The sequence below is a fragment of the Gorilla gorilla genome, chromosome 5 (genome assembly GCF_029281585.2).
Source record: "Gorilla gorilla gorilla isolate KB3781 chromosome 5, NHGRI_mGorGor1-v2.1_pri, whole genome shotgun sequence".
In the NCBI taxonomy this organism is placed as follows: domain Eukaryota; kingdom Metazoa; phylum Chordata; class Mammalia; order Primates; family Hominidae; genus Gorilla; species Gorilla gorilla.
In genome coordinates this window covers 20250864-20267040 of record NC_073229.2, presented here as the reverse complement: position 1 = coordinate 20267040, position 16177 = coordinate 20250864, and positions in this window count along the sequence as shown.

Below are 16177 nucleotides of genomic sequence, written 5' to 3'. Positions count from 1 at the left end.
TCTTCGAGCCTCTTCAAGCTTTCACTAATACTTTTCTCAAAGTCTTTCCAGCTTATTTCCACAGCCTAGTTCCAATGTCTCTCCCACCTTTTAGGTTTTTGTTATGGTGGTACTCTTCTGAGTATTGTCAAATCCTGACAACATCAGTACGATAGTCTTGTTTATAATTCTCAAGCTTTATACATCCTCTTCTCTTTGTCTAAAATATTTTCCACTAATCTTACCTGACAAACACCAAAATCGCACCATCCTTCCCAACCCAGGGTAAAGTCCTGATGTCCTTATCCATCTTCTGTTAATATGGGTTACTTTAATAGCATTTGTCACATTATTTTCTAACATTATGCTTTTTAATTTTGTCCTGGCTTCCCTCCCCACCATAAATTCTTTGAGTACAGAAATTAGGGTATTATTTTTGGCATATTCATCCCTTTTCCCCCCAAGTCTCAACAGAGACATTCTTTGAGTGCGTATCTTTATTTTGCTGAATTTGAAATGAGAACATTTCAACACTACTAGCAAGACTTATTGAATAAACTTCCAAACTGTTTAGAATTATTTTTTCTTTTGATTTAGACATTTTTGTTCTTTCCATGTCTCATCAGGTGATTGATAACAAAAGTACAGAATGTTATGAATAATGTTTTGTTTTCCATGTGTATCCACAATTTTAAAATAGTTCCTTTATATACATATGCTTTAAAATACATCAACTTGAGAACAACCTAACATGAAAATTCATAATTCTTGCTAATTAATGTCTGAACTTTTTCCCCCCTCAATTATTTCACACACCTGTTCACAGTAAATTTTCTCAGCAATTTTTATATCATATTAATACTACCCAGAACTTGGACGCACACCTGAAGTTTTTCTGAATTTTAATTATTTTCAAATTAATTTTAATATTCTGGATAATTTCAAGCTAACCCACATGTTTAAATTGAACTTTATATTTCAAAAAATGATGAAGTATTCCTAAGGTTTCAAAAGATCATGTATGGTCTGCTTTTAGAAATGCTTTTAAAATAGTTTAAAAAAAATTCTTTCACCTTCCTATTTGTCCCAAATCTTATTGTTTCATGATTAACTTAGCAGCTTGTCTTGTGTGCAGTAGCTCACAGATTTCCAAGATGAAACATGGTTTTCGCTACCCTGCCAAACCTACCTTCTGCCAACTTCCCTGAAGTCAGATTCCACGGTCTGGGTCACTCTTCTGCTGCAACGGTTTTCACTTTCCTTCTGCCTCACTCAACAGTTCTATCACTCTAGGTTGTGCTGTCTTACAAATGTGGCTAACATCCAAATGTTTTTTAAAACATCAGATGTTGCTCGGTTAAGGTGCTTCACAACATTAGAACATTGTTGATACCATAAAGAGGAACAAATCAGATAATGCCTGTTCCTGTTGTGACAATCTATTGGGACTTATGATTTTCAAAATAATACCACTATAAAGTATAGGATAAGAGGAGGTCTTGTTTATATTGGCAAAATGAGGTTTCCATTTGCTCAGAGTAAGTAGTAAATCGTTTATTGCTTAGCCTTTATACAGTAGTTTATATTGCATAGGAACTTAACAGTCATTTTTATTAGTGATTGCTACCTATTGTGTAGTAACAGTACAGAGACACCTAGGGAAGCAAAAAAAAAAAAAAAAATCAGGCTTAGAGGGTATATATGGTACATGGATTCTCTGTCTTTAAAAAGTTTATTGTATTTCTTATATGCACTTACACACATACGTATACATACCTACACTTATGAATAGAAAGTCTACTGTTAAAACTGTGGAGAAAAATTCAATTAAGATCAAATAGAAACTGATTTAATCAATATAAACTTGAATTAAAGGGCCAAACTCCTAGACCAATTCTTGCCTACTCATCATTTCCAATTTCTGTTTATTGCAATAGAGGCTGATATAATGATAACCACCTGGAAACAATGAGATTTTGAAGATACTTACTTTGAAATATGCCTAAAACCTATACATTTGCATGACTTGTACTCAAAATAGTCATCCTTGATGGCTAGGTACTTAATCCGATTATGTTTTCTCTACTTCACGCATATTTGAAATTCCTCTTCAGGAACCATCCTGTGTTCTGTTTTGTAAACGCCTCTTTGGAAATCCGTATAATTTATTTAATGACCACTCTTAGTGTTTAGCCCAACAAAGGGATCATGAGCCTCACTAATCACCTTATTCACTAATGCATCTCCAAATTACTTATGCTTTCAAAAATTACATACGACATTCAAATGTAAACAACTATCATCATTCAAGATGTTTTTAAAACTATAATGGCTACCCTAAAAATTATTCTGGAACAGTTCCAAAATGGTTTTCAGATATGGTAGTACAACTGAATAGATTTAACTTGCAAGTTACTTCCATAATGGTAACCATGCTCATTTCCAATACAGGTGTTTACAGATATAAGTTTCCCTTTAACCACTGCTTTAGCTGCATCCTGTAAGTTTTGACATATTTTGTTTTTATCTTCATTCATCTCAAAAGTATTTTCTAATTTCCTTGTGATTTCTTTTTTGGCTCCTCGGTTATTTAGGAGTGCGTTGCTTAATTTCCACGTTTGTGAGTTTTCCTAATTTCCTACTGTTATTGATTTCTAGTTTAATGGCTTTGGAATCAGAGAACATAATTTCTATAATTTCAATCCTTTTAAATTTATCGAGGCTTGTTTTCTGGCCTAACATGTGAACTGTCCTGGAGAGTGTTGCTTGCAGGCTTGAGACAAATGTGTATTCTGCTGCTATTGGATGTGGTGTTCTACAGATGCTTGTTAAGTGTAGTTGGTTCGCAGTACTGTTTAATTCTTCTATTTTCATGTTGATCTTCTATTTGTTTTATTTATTATTGAAAGTGGTGTGTTGAACTCGCCAACTGTTATTGTGAATTGTTTCTCTTTTCAATTCTGCATGTTTTTGCTTCATGTATTTTGGAATTTTATTGTTATGCATATATAAATTATAATTGTTGTCTTCCTGATGGATTGACCCTTTTATGATTAAGAAAAGTCCTTTGTTTTTCTAGCAAAAGTTTTTGTCTTAAAGTCTGTTTTGTCTAATAATGGCATAGCCACTCCAGTTTTCTTTGGGTTACTGTTTGTATGTATATTTTTTCATGCAAACTGACTTTTAATCTAAAGTTTGTCACTTCCAGACAGCATATAGGTAATCATATTTTTTAAATGTCATTCTGCCAATATCCACCTTCTAATTGGAGTATTGAACACATTTGCATTTAATGTCAGTACTGATAAAGCAGGATATACATCTGTTATTTGACTATTTGTTTTCCATATGTCATATCATTTCCATCCTCTATTTCTCTATTACTGTTTCATTTTTTATTAAACAGATTTTTTTTTTTTTTTTTTTTTAGTGCACCATTTTGGTTTCTCAAAGTTTTAGCTACATTTTTCTTTTCTTTTTTTTCTGAGACAGAGTCTCACTCTGTCTCCCAGGATGGAGTGCAGTGGCATGATCTCGGCTTACTGCAATATCCGCCTCCCAGGTTCAAGCGATTCTCCTGCCTCAGCCTCCTGAGTAGCTGGGGTTACAGGTGTGCACCACCACATCCAGCTAATCTTTGTATTTTTAGTAGAGATGGGATTTCACCATGTTGGCCAGGCTGATCTCAAACTCCTGACCTCAGGTGATCCGCCCACCTCGACCTCCCAACGTGCTGGGATTACAGGTGTGAGCCACCATGCCTGGCCAGTTTTAGCTATATTTTCTGAATTATTTTCTTAGAGGTTTTTCTGGTGATTACAATTAACACCTTGACTTACAACAATCTATTTTAGATTAACATCTACTTAATTTTAATAATAAATAATGCCTTGCACCAAATAGCTCTATGTCAACTCTCTCTTTTATGTTCTTATTATCAAGCAAACTATTAATATGTTTTTACATACTATAAGCCCATTAACATAGTTTTATAATTATCACTTTACACAGCTGTCTTTTAAATCGGGAGACAGTATATTTACCTATGTACCTCTATTGGTGTTCTTTATTTCTTCATATAAATTTGAGTTACTGTCTGGTGTCTTTTCATTTCAGCCTGAAGGATTCTCTTTATTATTTCTTGTAGGGAAGTTTGGCTAGTAATATATACTCTCAATTTTTGTTCATCTTGGAATGTTTTACTCTTTCTGATATACAGATCACCAGATGTAGAATTCTTGGTTGACAGTCTTTTTCCTTCAGCACTTTGAATGTGCCATTTCACTGCTTTCTAGACTCTGTGGTTTCTGAAAATAAGTCAGCTGTTAACCTTATTGAGGATCACTTGTATGTGATGAGTTGCTTGCCTTCTCTTGCTGCATTCCAGACTCTTTGTCTTTGTCTTTTGGCAGCTTGATTGTGATGTTCCTAGGTGTGGATCTCTTTGAGTTTATTCTACATGAAGTCTTTTGAGTATCTTAATGTTTTCCATCAAATTTTAGAAGTTGTTGGCTATTATTTCTTTAAATATTATTTCTTCTTCTCTCTCTCTTCTCTCTCTCTCTTTCTCTCTCTCTCTCTCTCTCTCTCTCTCTCTCAGGTCGGGCTCCCATTAAGCATATGTTGGCATGCTTGAACAATCTCCACAGATATCTGAGGCTCTGTTCATTTTTCTTCATTCATTTTTCCTTCTGTTCCTCAGACTGGATAATCTCAGTTGATCTATTTTCCAGTTTGCTGATATGTTCTGCCACCAATTCAGATCTGCTGTTGAGCCATCTCATTAAATTTTCACTTCAGCTATTGTAACTTCTCAGTTCCAGAATGACCAATTTTAAAAAATAATTTCTATCTCTCTCTTTTTTTTTTTTTGATGGAGTCTCGCTCTGTCACCCAGCGTGCAGTGCAGTGGCACAATCTTGGCTCACTGCAAGCTCTGATCTCGGCTCACTGCAAGCTCCGCCTCCTGGGTTCATGCCATTCTCCTGCCTCAGCCTCCTGAGTAGCTGGGACTACAGGCACCTGCCACCACACCCAGCTAATTTTTTGTATTTTTAGTAGAGACAGGGTTTCACCGTGTTAGCCAGGATGGTCTCGATCTCCTGACCTCATGATCCGCCCACCTCAGCCTCCCAAAGTGCTGGGATTACAGGCGTGAGCCACTGCACCTGGCCACTATCTCTTTATTAATATGTTCTGTTTGGCAAGAAATAATCCTCACATTTTCCTTTAATTCTTTAGACATGGTTTTCTTTAGCTCTTTGAATAAATTTATAATAGCTTTCTAGTAAGTCCCCAAGTCTGACTTCCTTACAGATAATTTCTATTGGTTACTTTGTTCGTTTATATGAGTCATACTTCCCTTTTTCTTTCAGTGTTTTATAGTTTTTTGTTGAATGAATAACATTTTAAATAATATAATGTGGTTACTCTGAAAATCAGATTTCTCCCTTCTCAGGGTTTGTTGTTATTGCTGTTGATGATAATATCTGTTTAGTGCTTTCTTGGACTAATTCTGAAAAGTCTGCATTCCTTGTCATATATGGCCACTTAAGTCTCTGCTCAATTAGCTTACTGATTGAACAGTGATTTTAATAAATTTCTTAAACAATAAGCCTTCCACCCTTTGTTAAGGGTATTTTCTCTGTGTGTTGGGGCACATATTCAATGCAATAACAGTTTAGATCTTCATTTTCTGTTTTCATGGGGCCTCAAGGTCAGCTAGAGGTGAGAGGTTGGGGCCTTCTCAGATATTTTGTAGGCATGTACACAGCCCTACAAAGATGCATAACTTTCTAGATCCCTGGAATACAAAAGAGTTTTTCAAAACCCTTATGAATATTTTATTTCTCACGTCTTTCTTTTAATTTTTTTTTGGCCAGTCTCTGTTTGTGCCAACTGGTAACATCACTTCAGGCAGTTGAGATGTTGAACAATTGCCATTGATTGTTTTTGACAAATGCCTTGGGGATAGGGCTTTTCCTACTGAGTGAGCTCTGAGTCAGGCCAAATAACAAGTGCTCCATTGGGGATTTTCCCAGAAGCTGTTAGGTCTAACAGTGACAATACTCTCATGATGGAACTTTTTGAGAAACTTCAAATCCATCATGTTCCCCTCTATAGTGGCTGCTGGTTTTCAAGACAACCATGGAAGTAGGGAGAGGAGAATGGGAATAGTGTGAGTTAAAATGCCACAAAACTGACCATTCTTATGATAGTTAGCTGTTCTTCTTGACTAAACATACCTTGCAAAGTTGTAAGCCTTTTATTAATTTCCAGAGTTCTGAAAAAGCTGATTTTGACAATTTTTGCTGAAGTTATTGGATTTTTTTAAATTAACAAAGCAATGGATATTCAAAGTCCTTATTTCATCATTCTGGGCCACACCCACTTCGATGCTGTGACCCCAGATATTGTGAAAGGAGTTGGTTGCTCCTCTTCCTTTTTCAGACTCTCTTGCAGACACAATTCTGATCAATAGAGAGCAATTATGCTAGAGTAGTGTTTTTCAATCTATAGTTTGTGCTCTTTGTTTTAATTTTCAATGCATTTCAAACTGATATGTCTGTGAATTACAGAAAAAGGTAATTACTAACAAAATGAGAAAAAACAAGACATTCAAAATACAAGTCCTAATTTTTCATTATTAGAATCAACAGACATAAAATTTTACTTTTTTTTTTTGAGATGGAGTCTTGCTGTCACCCAGGCTGGAGTACAGTGGCACAATCTCTGCTCACTGCAACCTCCGCCTCCTGGGTTCAAGCAATTCTCCTGCCTCAGCCTCCCAAGTAGCTGGGATTACAGGCATGTACCACCACGCCTGGCTAATTTTTTTTGTATTTTTAGTAGAGTTGGGGTTTCACCATATTGGCCAGGCTGGTCTCAATCTCCTGACCTTGTGATCCACCTGCCTCAGCCTCCCAAAGCACTGGGATTACAGACATGAGCCACTGCCCCCGGCCAAAATTTTACTTTTAAAAATAAGCAGAATAAACAAAATAAAAAAAAAGATTTATAAAAATCTATACACATTGTGCCTTGAAAATATGCATATAGGCAATTCATAAAGAAGATAGCCAATATACTCATGATTTTAAGAGTTTTATTGAGATATGATTAACATACAGTAAACTGTACATAAAGTGTACAATTTGAGAAGTTTTGAAACATGTATATATCCACAAAATGATCACATCAAGATAACGCACATAGCCACTACTCTTCAAACTTTCCTCAAGCCTCTTTGTAAGGCTTCTTTACTGCCCCCTTCTAAATCACATCCATGTCCACATTCCAGTACAAATCCTGAAGTGTTTTCTGTCACTATGAATTAGTGTGTATTTTCTAGAATTTCATATAAATAGAATCATATACATGTATTCATTTTCTGTCTGGCTCTTTTCATGTAAGATAATTATTTTGAGATTCATCCATATGATGTCAATAGTTTATTTGTATTGCTGAGTACTAATACATAGCATGGAAATACCACCTTTTTAATGCATTCACCTGTTGATGGACATTTGGATTGTTTCCAAATTTTGGCTATTAGAAATAAAGCTGCTGTGAACATTCATGGGCAAGTATTTGTATAGACACACGCCCTCATTTTTCTTGGATAAATACCTACAAGTAAAATGGCTGAATCATACAATAAAGGAATATTTAACTTCTTAAGAAACTGACAAACTGTTTTCCACACTAATTGTGCCATTTGGCATTGTCACCAGTTTCTCCACATCTTTGCCAACACTTCTTATGGTCAGCCTTCTAAATTTTAGCCACTCTAATACATTTGTAGTGGTAAATCATTATTTTATTTCATGTTTCCTAATGACTGTTTAATTTGAGTATCTTTCCATTTGCTTAAGTTCCACCTGCCTATCTTCTTTGATAAAGTGCCTGATAAGATTTTTTGTCCTCTTTTATTGAGTGGTTTCCTCTCTTATTATTGAGTTCTGAGAGTTCTTAATATTTTGGCTATAGATCCTTCATAAGATATACAATGTGTGAATATTTTATATCAATCTGTGGCTTTCTTTTAATTTTCTTAATAGTATCCTTTAAGTAGGAAAACTTAATTTAATTTTATTATTTATTATTTATTTATTTATTTAGAGATGGAATCTTGCTTTGTCACCCAGGCTGGAGTGCAGTGGTGTGATCTCGGCTCACTGCAACCTCCGCCCCCTGGGTTCAAGCGATTCTCATGCCTCAGCCTCCCGAGTAGCTGGGATTACAGGTGCCCGCCACCATACCCGGCTAATTGTTGTATTTTTAGTAGAGATGAAGTTTCAACCATGCTGTCCAGGCTGGTCTTGAACTCCTGACCTCAAGTGATCCACCCACCTCTGCCTCCCAAAGTGCTAGGATTACATGAGTTAGCCACTGCAACCAGCAAAGTTAATTTTAAAGTCAAATTTATCAGCTTGTTCCTTTGTGACTTGTGCTTTCAGTGCCATAGCTAAGAAGTCTTTGCCTAACTCCAAATCCTAAAGATTTTATCCTATGGTTTTTGCTGTTTCATTATTTTAAACTTTATATTTAGGTTTATAACACATTTTGAGTTAAATTTTGCACATGGTGAAAAATATAGATAGAAGTCATTTACTTATTTATTTTATTTTTTTACCTACGGCTATCCATTGTTCCAACAGTATTTCCAGAGAGAAAATCTTTTCTGCTTTGTGCTAACTTTATGCCTTTCTCTAAAATCAGTTAGAAAAGACCATATGTGTGGTCTGGACTCTCTATTCTGCTCCATAAATCTACTTGTCTGCCTAGATGCTAGGACTGCTCCGTCTTGATTACTGGAATTTTATAAAAAATCTTGAAATCATATATTTTTTGTCCTATAACGTTGTTCTTTTTCAAATTGTTTTAGCTATTTCAGGTTCTTAACATTTCCATATAAATTTTTGAACCAGTCTGTTAGTTTTTACAAAGAACATCTGCTTAGAGTTTAATTGGGATTGCATTAAGCCTACAAATTAACTTGGGGAGAACTGAGACCTTGAAAATACTGAGTCATCTGACAAATGAACACAGTGTATTTATACATTTAATTAGATCTTCTTTAAGTTCTCTCACCAGTGTTTTACAGTTTTCGTGTGCTAATCTTTCATTCTTGCTGTCAGATTTTATCACTAAGTATTTCATATTTGTTAGTGCTACAGTAAATGTATTTTTAAAACTTTAGTTTCTGATTTTTTTTTGCTATTTAAGAAATACTTGATTTTGTATGTTGATCTTGCAATGTTATATCTTGCAATGTTGCTGAGTTCAATAATTCTCACATTTTTGTATATTTTATTAAATTTTCTGCATAGAAATCATGTCACTTATGAATAAGAACAATTTTATTTTTTTTCAATCTGAATGCCTTTTATTTCTTTTCTTCTCTTATTATGGTGGCCAGAGCCTCTAGTACAATGTTGAATAGAAGTAGTGAGAGCAAATAACCTCATCTCATTCCTGATCTTACAGGAAAGCTTTCACTCCTTCAATATTACACATAATGTTTGCTGAAAGTTTCTTATAGATGGTCTTTATCAGGCTACAGAAGTTTCCTTCTATTCCTGGTTTTCTGAGAGTTTTCATCCGTGCTGTGCAATGGATTTTGTCAAGTACTTTTTAAAATCTGTTTAGATGATCATATGGCTTTTCTTTTTTAGATTATTAATATGGTGAATTACATCTATTGATTTTTAAATATTAAACCAATCTTGCATCCCAGGAATAAACTCAACTTGGTCACGGTTTATCTCCTTTTATGTGTTCTCAGAATAGACTTGGTAAAATTACATTTAGAATTTTCGCATTTATGTTTGTGAAAGATATTACACTATAGTTTTGTTGTCTTTTGGCTTCAGGGCAGTGCTGACCTGACAGAAAAAATTAGGCAGCATTTCCTCTTTTCAATTTTCTGGAAGAGTGTATGTAGAATTGATATTATTTAGTGAAGCCATCTTGTCTAGAGTTTTCTTTGTGGGAAGGTTTTTAAACTACATATTTAATTTAATTTCTTTAATAGATACAGAATTATTTTGGGTATCCATTTATTTTTGAGTGAATCTGGTAGTTACTGTCCTTTAAGGAACTTAACTGATTTTTACCTAGGTTTATTGACATAAAGTTGTTCATAATATTTTCTATGATCCTTTTAACATCTGTAGAATCTATGATGATGCCACCTCTCTCACTTCTAATTTGTGACTTACCTCTTATTTCCTGATTAATTTGACTTGAAGTTTAATCATTTTACTGATCTTCTCAAAGAAGTAGCTTTTGCATCATTGGTTTTATGTATTAATTTTCTATTTCATTGAATTATGTTCTTTATTGTTTTCTTTCTTTAGGTTCAGTTTGCTGTATTTTTTCTAGTTTCTTAAGGAGGAAGCTTAGATCACTGATTTGAACTATTTTTTCTTTTCTCATATAGTCATTTAACATTAATAGTTTCCTCAAATCCTGTTATAGCATTAACCCCAAAGTAGTCTGTGATACAGTTGGGGAGCGACCCAGCTTACAATATAAAACAAAATACCAGCACTCTCCCAATAGCAGTGCCTATGGGATCCACTCCAGGGCATCTCCTTGGAAGCAAAACTGCATTAACTCCTTCATGGCCATGCTCCTTTGGAAACAATCCATGGCAGAGTACTGTTGCTGAGTTTCATGCTGTCATGTACCGTATTAAAATAAAGTCCTAATGTGCTGCCCAAAGAGGCAGGCTGGCCCCCAAGACAAACAAATCAAGGACAGTTTCAAGCACTGGTGCTTATGTTTGTAAAAAATCATCTGGTATACCATGGGTTCATAGTTATCACCATTAATTGAACAGACACTTTGTGTCTGACACTGTGCTGAGAGGTTCACCCTCACTATTTAATTTAAACTTTATAACAAACTTTGCAAAATGGTATGTCCTGCTGTAATACCAACTTTCTAGATAAGGAAGCAGTCTTTTACAGCTAAGTGTTACAGCTAAGTTTATTCAGTGAGAAAGCAGCCAAGTTGAGATTTACCCTAAGAACTTTCTAACCCAAAAGCCATTCCATTACTCTCCTCCAATGTCTGTTCACAGGCATACCTGGAGCCTGTGGGCGCTGACCTGGTGAGAATGCCATTGAAACCGTGGGGCACAGGAAAGACCGTGTGAAAGAGATCATTTGAGAAATTTTGAAAATCTCTCTATTGTGAAAAATGCCTCTGCTTAGAGGTTGCTGGAAAGTTACTCCTCTGACCCATGTCACTGCAGCAATGGTAGCTGTGGTCACAAAAGCAGCCGACACTAAAGTGGCCCTTATGGCATCAGACAATCTCCCTATGTCTATGCTCCCTGCTATTATTTTCTATTCTCTATAAACTCACACACACCTACACCCACGCACACCTATACACACCCACACACTACACACACTCACATCTAAGCCCACCCATCCACCACACACACACACCCACGTGCACCTACACTCACCCACCCACTACACACACATGTGCACATGTACACCCACCCACCCACTACACACACACCCACACACACATACGCCCACCCTTCCACTACACACACACATCCACTCACACCTATGCCCACCCATCCACTACACACACACCCACGTGCATCTACACTCACCCACCCACTACACACACACATGAACACATACACCCACCCACCACACACACATCCACTCACACCTATGCCCACCCATCCACTACACACACACATACACCCACCCACTATACAGACACACACACACACATGCACAGTGTTTCACTCTCAGAGCAAATGTAAATAAAGGTTAAGCTAAATAATCATGAGTTCATAGGTAAAATACTGGAATCCAGTAAAGTTGGCTTAAAGATGGAAAATTGTTTAACAACACACACACACACTCACAATCTGCCACTGCCTTGCACCTGTCATGAAAGGCCACCATTCCAAATGGAAGGCAACGAAGCACATTTGAGCTAACATAATATCCCAGCTTTTTCCCAGGCTAGGTCAATGTCTACCAGATAATTACTCATTGTAGACGTGTCTGTGAGCTTGACTTTATCTATCATTTATGTTTGGAAATCAATCTGTTCATTCAAAATGAAACTGTTTCATTCCTTTTTTACTTTTCCTTCCAGTCTAAAATGTTGTCCATATTGTCAGCTATTCTGGAGCTGTTTAAATTAGTGCAGGTTTTTTATTGAGTGTCAAATACACTCTGGGGATAGGCTGGCCTCACAGTTACCCAACGTGCTCAGCCAGGTCCTGGAAATTTGTGAGACGGGGAAACACCATTGTTAATAAAAGGTTTTTGTTATTAAGAGCTTATCTGAGATCCCTCCACTTGCCTCTGATTTGCCCTCTGTGAGCTGGCTGGGGGGTTTTGTTCTCCTCCTTTGGGAAGGCAAGAGTTTTGTTCCAGGATGTGAGCTTTTCAGAGAGTTAGAGACATTTACTCAAACCTCCAGCTGGAATGACCTTTACAGAGCAGGCAGGGCACTGTCAGCTGATATTTCAAAAATGGCAGAAACCTGCTGATTCTTGCCTGTCTCCAAAGAAAAATTCAAAAAGCAGTGTCCCCCAGGCCATTTGGCAAGTGTTTGGTCACCCCTGGAGCTCTTATTACACACATGCATACCGTGCACACCTACCCCAGGAATAAGGCTGAAGTATCAGATTGTCTCAAATACACCTTGTCTTTCACTTAGATCCAGGGCCTTCATTGCAGGTGCAAGGCAGAAGGGCAATAAGTGTGCCCCCAGCTTGCCTGGCGGGAACTGGATATGATTAAAGTTAAACCATTAAACCTCCACGTTTGTTTGCGCAATGGTGTGGTCCGAGTCTCAGGATGACAGGCACATGGCAACAATCTCATATCTCTGTTTCTTCCAGGGTTGAGGAGACCCACACCACCAAGGTCCAAGAGAATCAGAGGGCCAATGGCAACCTAGGCATGGCTGAAAGCTCACCCCCCTTCCTCCGAGCAGTGCTGAGGGGCACCCAAAGCATCTCCCAGAGTGAACTGTCCATTCCACCCCTTCCTCTCCAGAGATGTTGGGTTTGCATCTCTTTTAGCAGAAAGGTTGTCACCCCCAGCCACCCTCCTTTGGACCTAGGTGCTGCAGCTGGTGCCACACCACTTCACCAACCTGATTTCCATGCCCCCTACATGTGTGCCTCAGGGGTCTCTCTTCAGCCCCGGGACTTTCTCCTAAGCCTCAGATAGTAGCTTTGTCCAGGCACACACAGCCCTGGAATGGGGATCCTCAACCAAGGGGAGCTGGAAGTCAGTGGGAACTGCCTAGCTTTCTGCCCTTGGGAGAGAGAACTATGAGGCGTATTCTTTCCAGTTCCTCAGAAGCCCCCCAGCAGAGCTGAGCCACGTTGCCCACTGCAGTAGCCAGCCCGATAAGGTAGTCCATGTTGACTTTCTTCCCTTTTGGTCTTCTCCTGTTTCCCACTGCTTCCTGCAATTACTTTCCATGGAAGCTACCTGCATTCACACGTGTGTTTCAGGCTTTGCTTTCAAAATAACTCAAAACAGATACCACCCCAATGTCCTTGAGGTTGGGCCTATGTACATGTGAACAAAATGCCCAGTTGGCCAGGTCGCTTCTGCTAATTCTGCACCACTCGATGAAGTGGAAGAGAAGGTCAGTCAGTGGTTATTTGAATACACAATGGGCCCAGTTATTTGAATGAATGGTGTCTTGTATTTATTTTTAATGCAATGGGAGGATGAATGTTGCTTCCTCTGAGTGATTTTCCTTCCTGCATGTGTCCCATTGGATTTGAGATCTGCTTTGGGAATCTCTGACTCAGGACCTACCCTTTCACTTGGCTTCCACCATGTCTGTCTGTGAGGCTCCAGCCATCCAAGTCAGTGGCCAGAGCTCTCTGAGAACAGTAAGGGGTGTCTAACACCTCTCTACCACCAGCCTCTCTTCCTTGAGCACTGACCCAAAGGGCAGCTTCAGTCCTGCAGCTGCTGGTTCTTCTGCTGGAAACAGAAGGCTGTCATACTACTATTGCTCCTCTGGCCAGTGGAAGACACAGCCACCCCCTTAGAAAGCACAGAAGTGGTAGAGCCACGCCAAGGTGATCCTTAAACTCAACCAAGTGCCCCAGAAGTAGGTAACACCAGCCATGAGTGGAAGTCAGCAAATATGGTCTGCCCAAAGATAATACCATAATGATAGTATTAAAATGGATGTTGCGTGAGGGAAAATTCATTTAAATGTTTTTCTGGCTTTATTGAGGCATTATTTACATATAATAAAATTCAGGCATTTGAAATACACACACGGTATGGTTAACACACACTGTAGTGCCCGGTATGGTGAGTTTTGGTTATTTTATAGAGCAGCCATCACCACAATCAAGATCTGGAACATTTTCATCACCCTAGAAATTTCCTTGAGTCCCTGTGTAGCCGATCCCCTCTCCTGGCCCCAGCCCCTGGCAACTGTTAAGGACCTTTACGCCACTATAGCTTTGCCTTTTCTAGACTTTCATATAAATGGAATCAAGCGATATGTAATGCTGTGTGTTTGACTCCTTCACTGAGCAGAATGGTTTTGAGCTCCATTCATCTGTGGCTTGTGTTAATGCTGTGTTCCTTTCTATTGCTCAGTAGTTTCATTGTATAGATATCCCAGACTTTATTTATTTAGCAGCTGATGGGCCCCTGGGTTCTTTCCAGTTCTTGCTTATTTGAATAATGCTGCCATGAACGTTCGCATTTGAGTCTTTGCATAAACTTAGCAGTCATTTCTCTTGGGTAAATACCTAGATGTGAATTTCTGGGTCATGGTTAAGTACATATGGCCACACAGTTTTCCAAAGTGGTTGTGCCAATTTGCCATTGGTATAGAAGAGTTCCTGTTGCCCCTCCTCCTCATTAACACATGATATACTCAATTTTTTAACTTTAACCGTTCTAGTATGAGTATAGTGCTATCTCAATGTGGTTTAATGTTGAGTACCTTTTCATGCACTTACTGTTCAGCTAACATTGTTGTTAAGCAATATCCTGAAATATTCTTTTTTTATTTTTTTGAGACAAGGTCTTGCTCTGTCACCCAGGATGAAGTGCTGTGGCATGATCCTGGCTCCCTGCAGCCTTGACTTGGGATCAAGCAATCCGCTCACCTCAGCCTCCCTAGCAGCTGGGTCTAGAGGCATGCACCACCACACCTGACTAATTTGTGTATTTTTTGTAGAGACGAGGTCATTTCATGTTGCCCAGGCTGGTCTTGAACTCCTGGGCTCAAGCCATCCACTGGCCTCAGCCTCCCAAAGTGCTGAGATTACAGGCATGAGCCACCATGCCCAGCCCTGAAATATTCTTAAGGGATGCACCAATCCTAAGGCCGATGTTATTCCCCTCAATTTGCAGATGAGATCTGAGGCACAGAGTGGCTGCACAATTGCCTTGCATTCCTTTTGGCAGAACTGGGGCTGAAGCTTCCTAGACTGGGCCACATGTTCTCCACTGCTGGGAACAACCGTTCTTAAAGGGCCTTGCAGACATATTAGTAACCTCAAATGGTGACAGACTGGCTGCACATTTTGACATTGATATGTTGTCATAGTTTGACATAAATAGAACTATTCAATATTACTACTTTTTTTCTTTTAAGCTGTGGAGCCTCCAACCATTCCTACCAGACTTAATAAATGGCACTGCCACGTGCTTAATTAGTAAGTGTTGAGAGTTACTTTGCTGTGAAGTATTCCCCTGCACTATCTTGGCCCATGTAGCGTTTATAGGAAGGAAGCTTTCCATTTGTCCTCCCTTATCCTGGGAGCACATGGAAAAGGTCCAGGTCACTCAATCCTCCCTCCCCTCTTGGTTGATGGCCAAAATGCTTGCTGCCCTGGTAGAGTTGATCCTTTAACTAGAAACTGTAAGCCCAGTGGGAGTAAATGCCTAACATTGCAAGCAGAGATGCTAAAAAGGGAATCTTTGTGACACACGCATCCTGCAGGACGTAGGGACGAGTGAATGGAAGAGAATGGGGTGGGGTGAGGAGTGAGTTCTACCTGCAGGAATGAAATAAAAGACCTGAAGCTGCTGGGCTTCCCAGCCAGCCACTAGGAAACACACTGGAGCCAGAGGTAGGTGAATATTTCTCATCTCCTAGAAAAGGCAATTAGGAGTGTTGGAACCACGGGAAAAGAAATTTCCATCTTTTT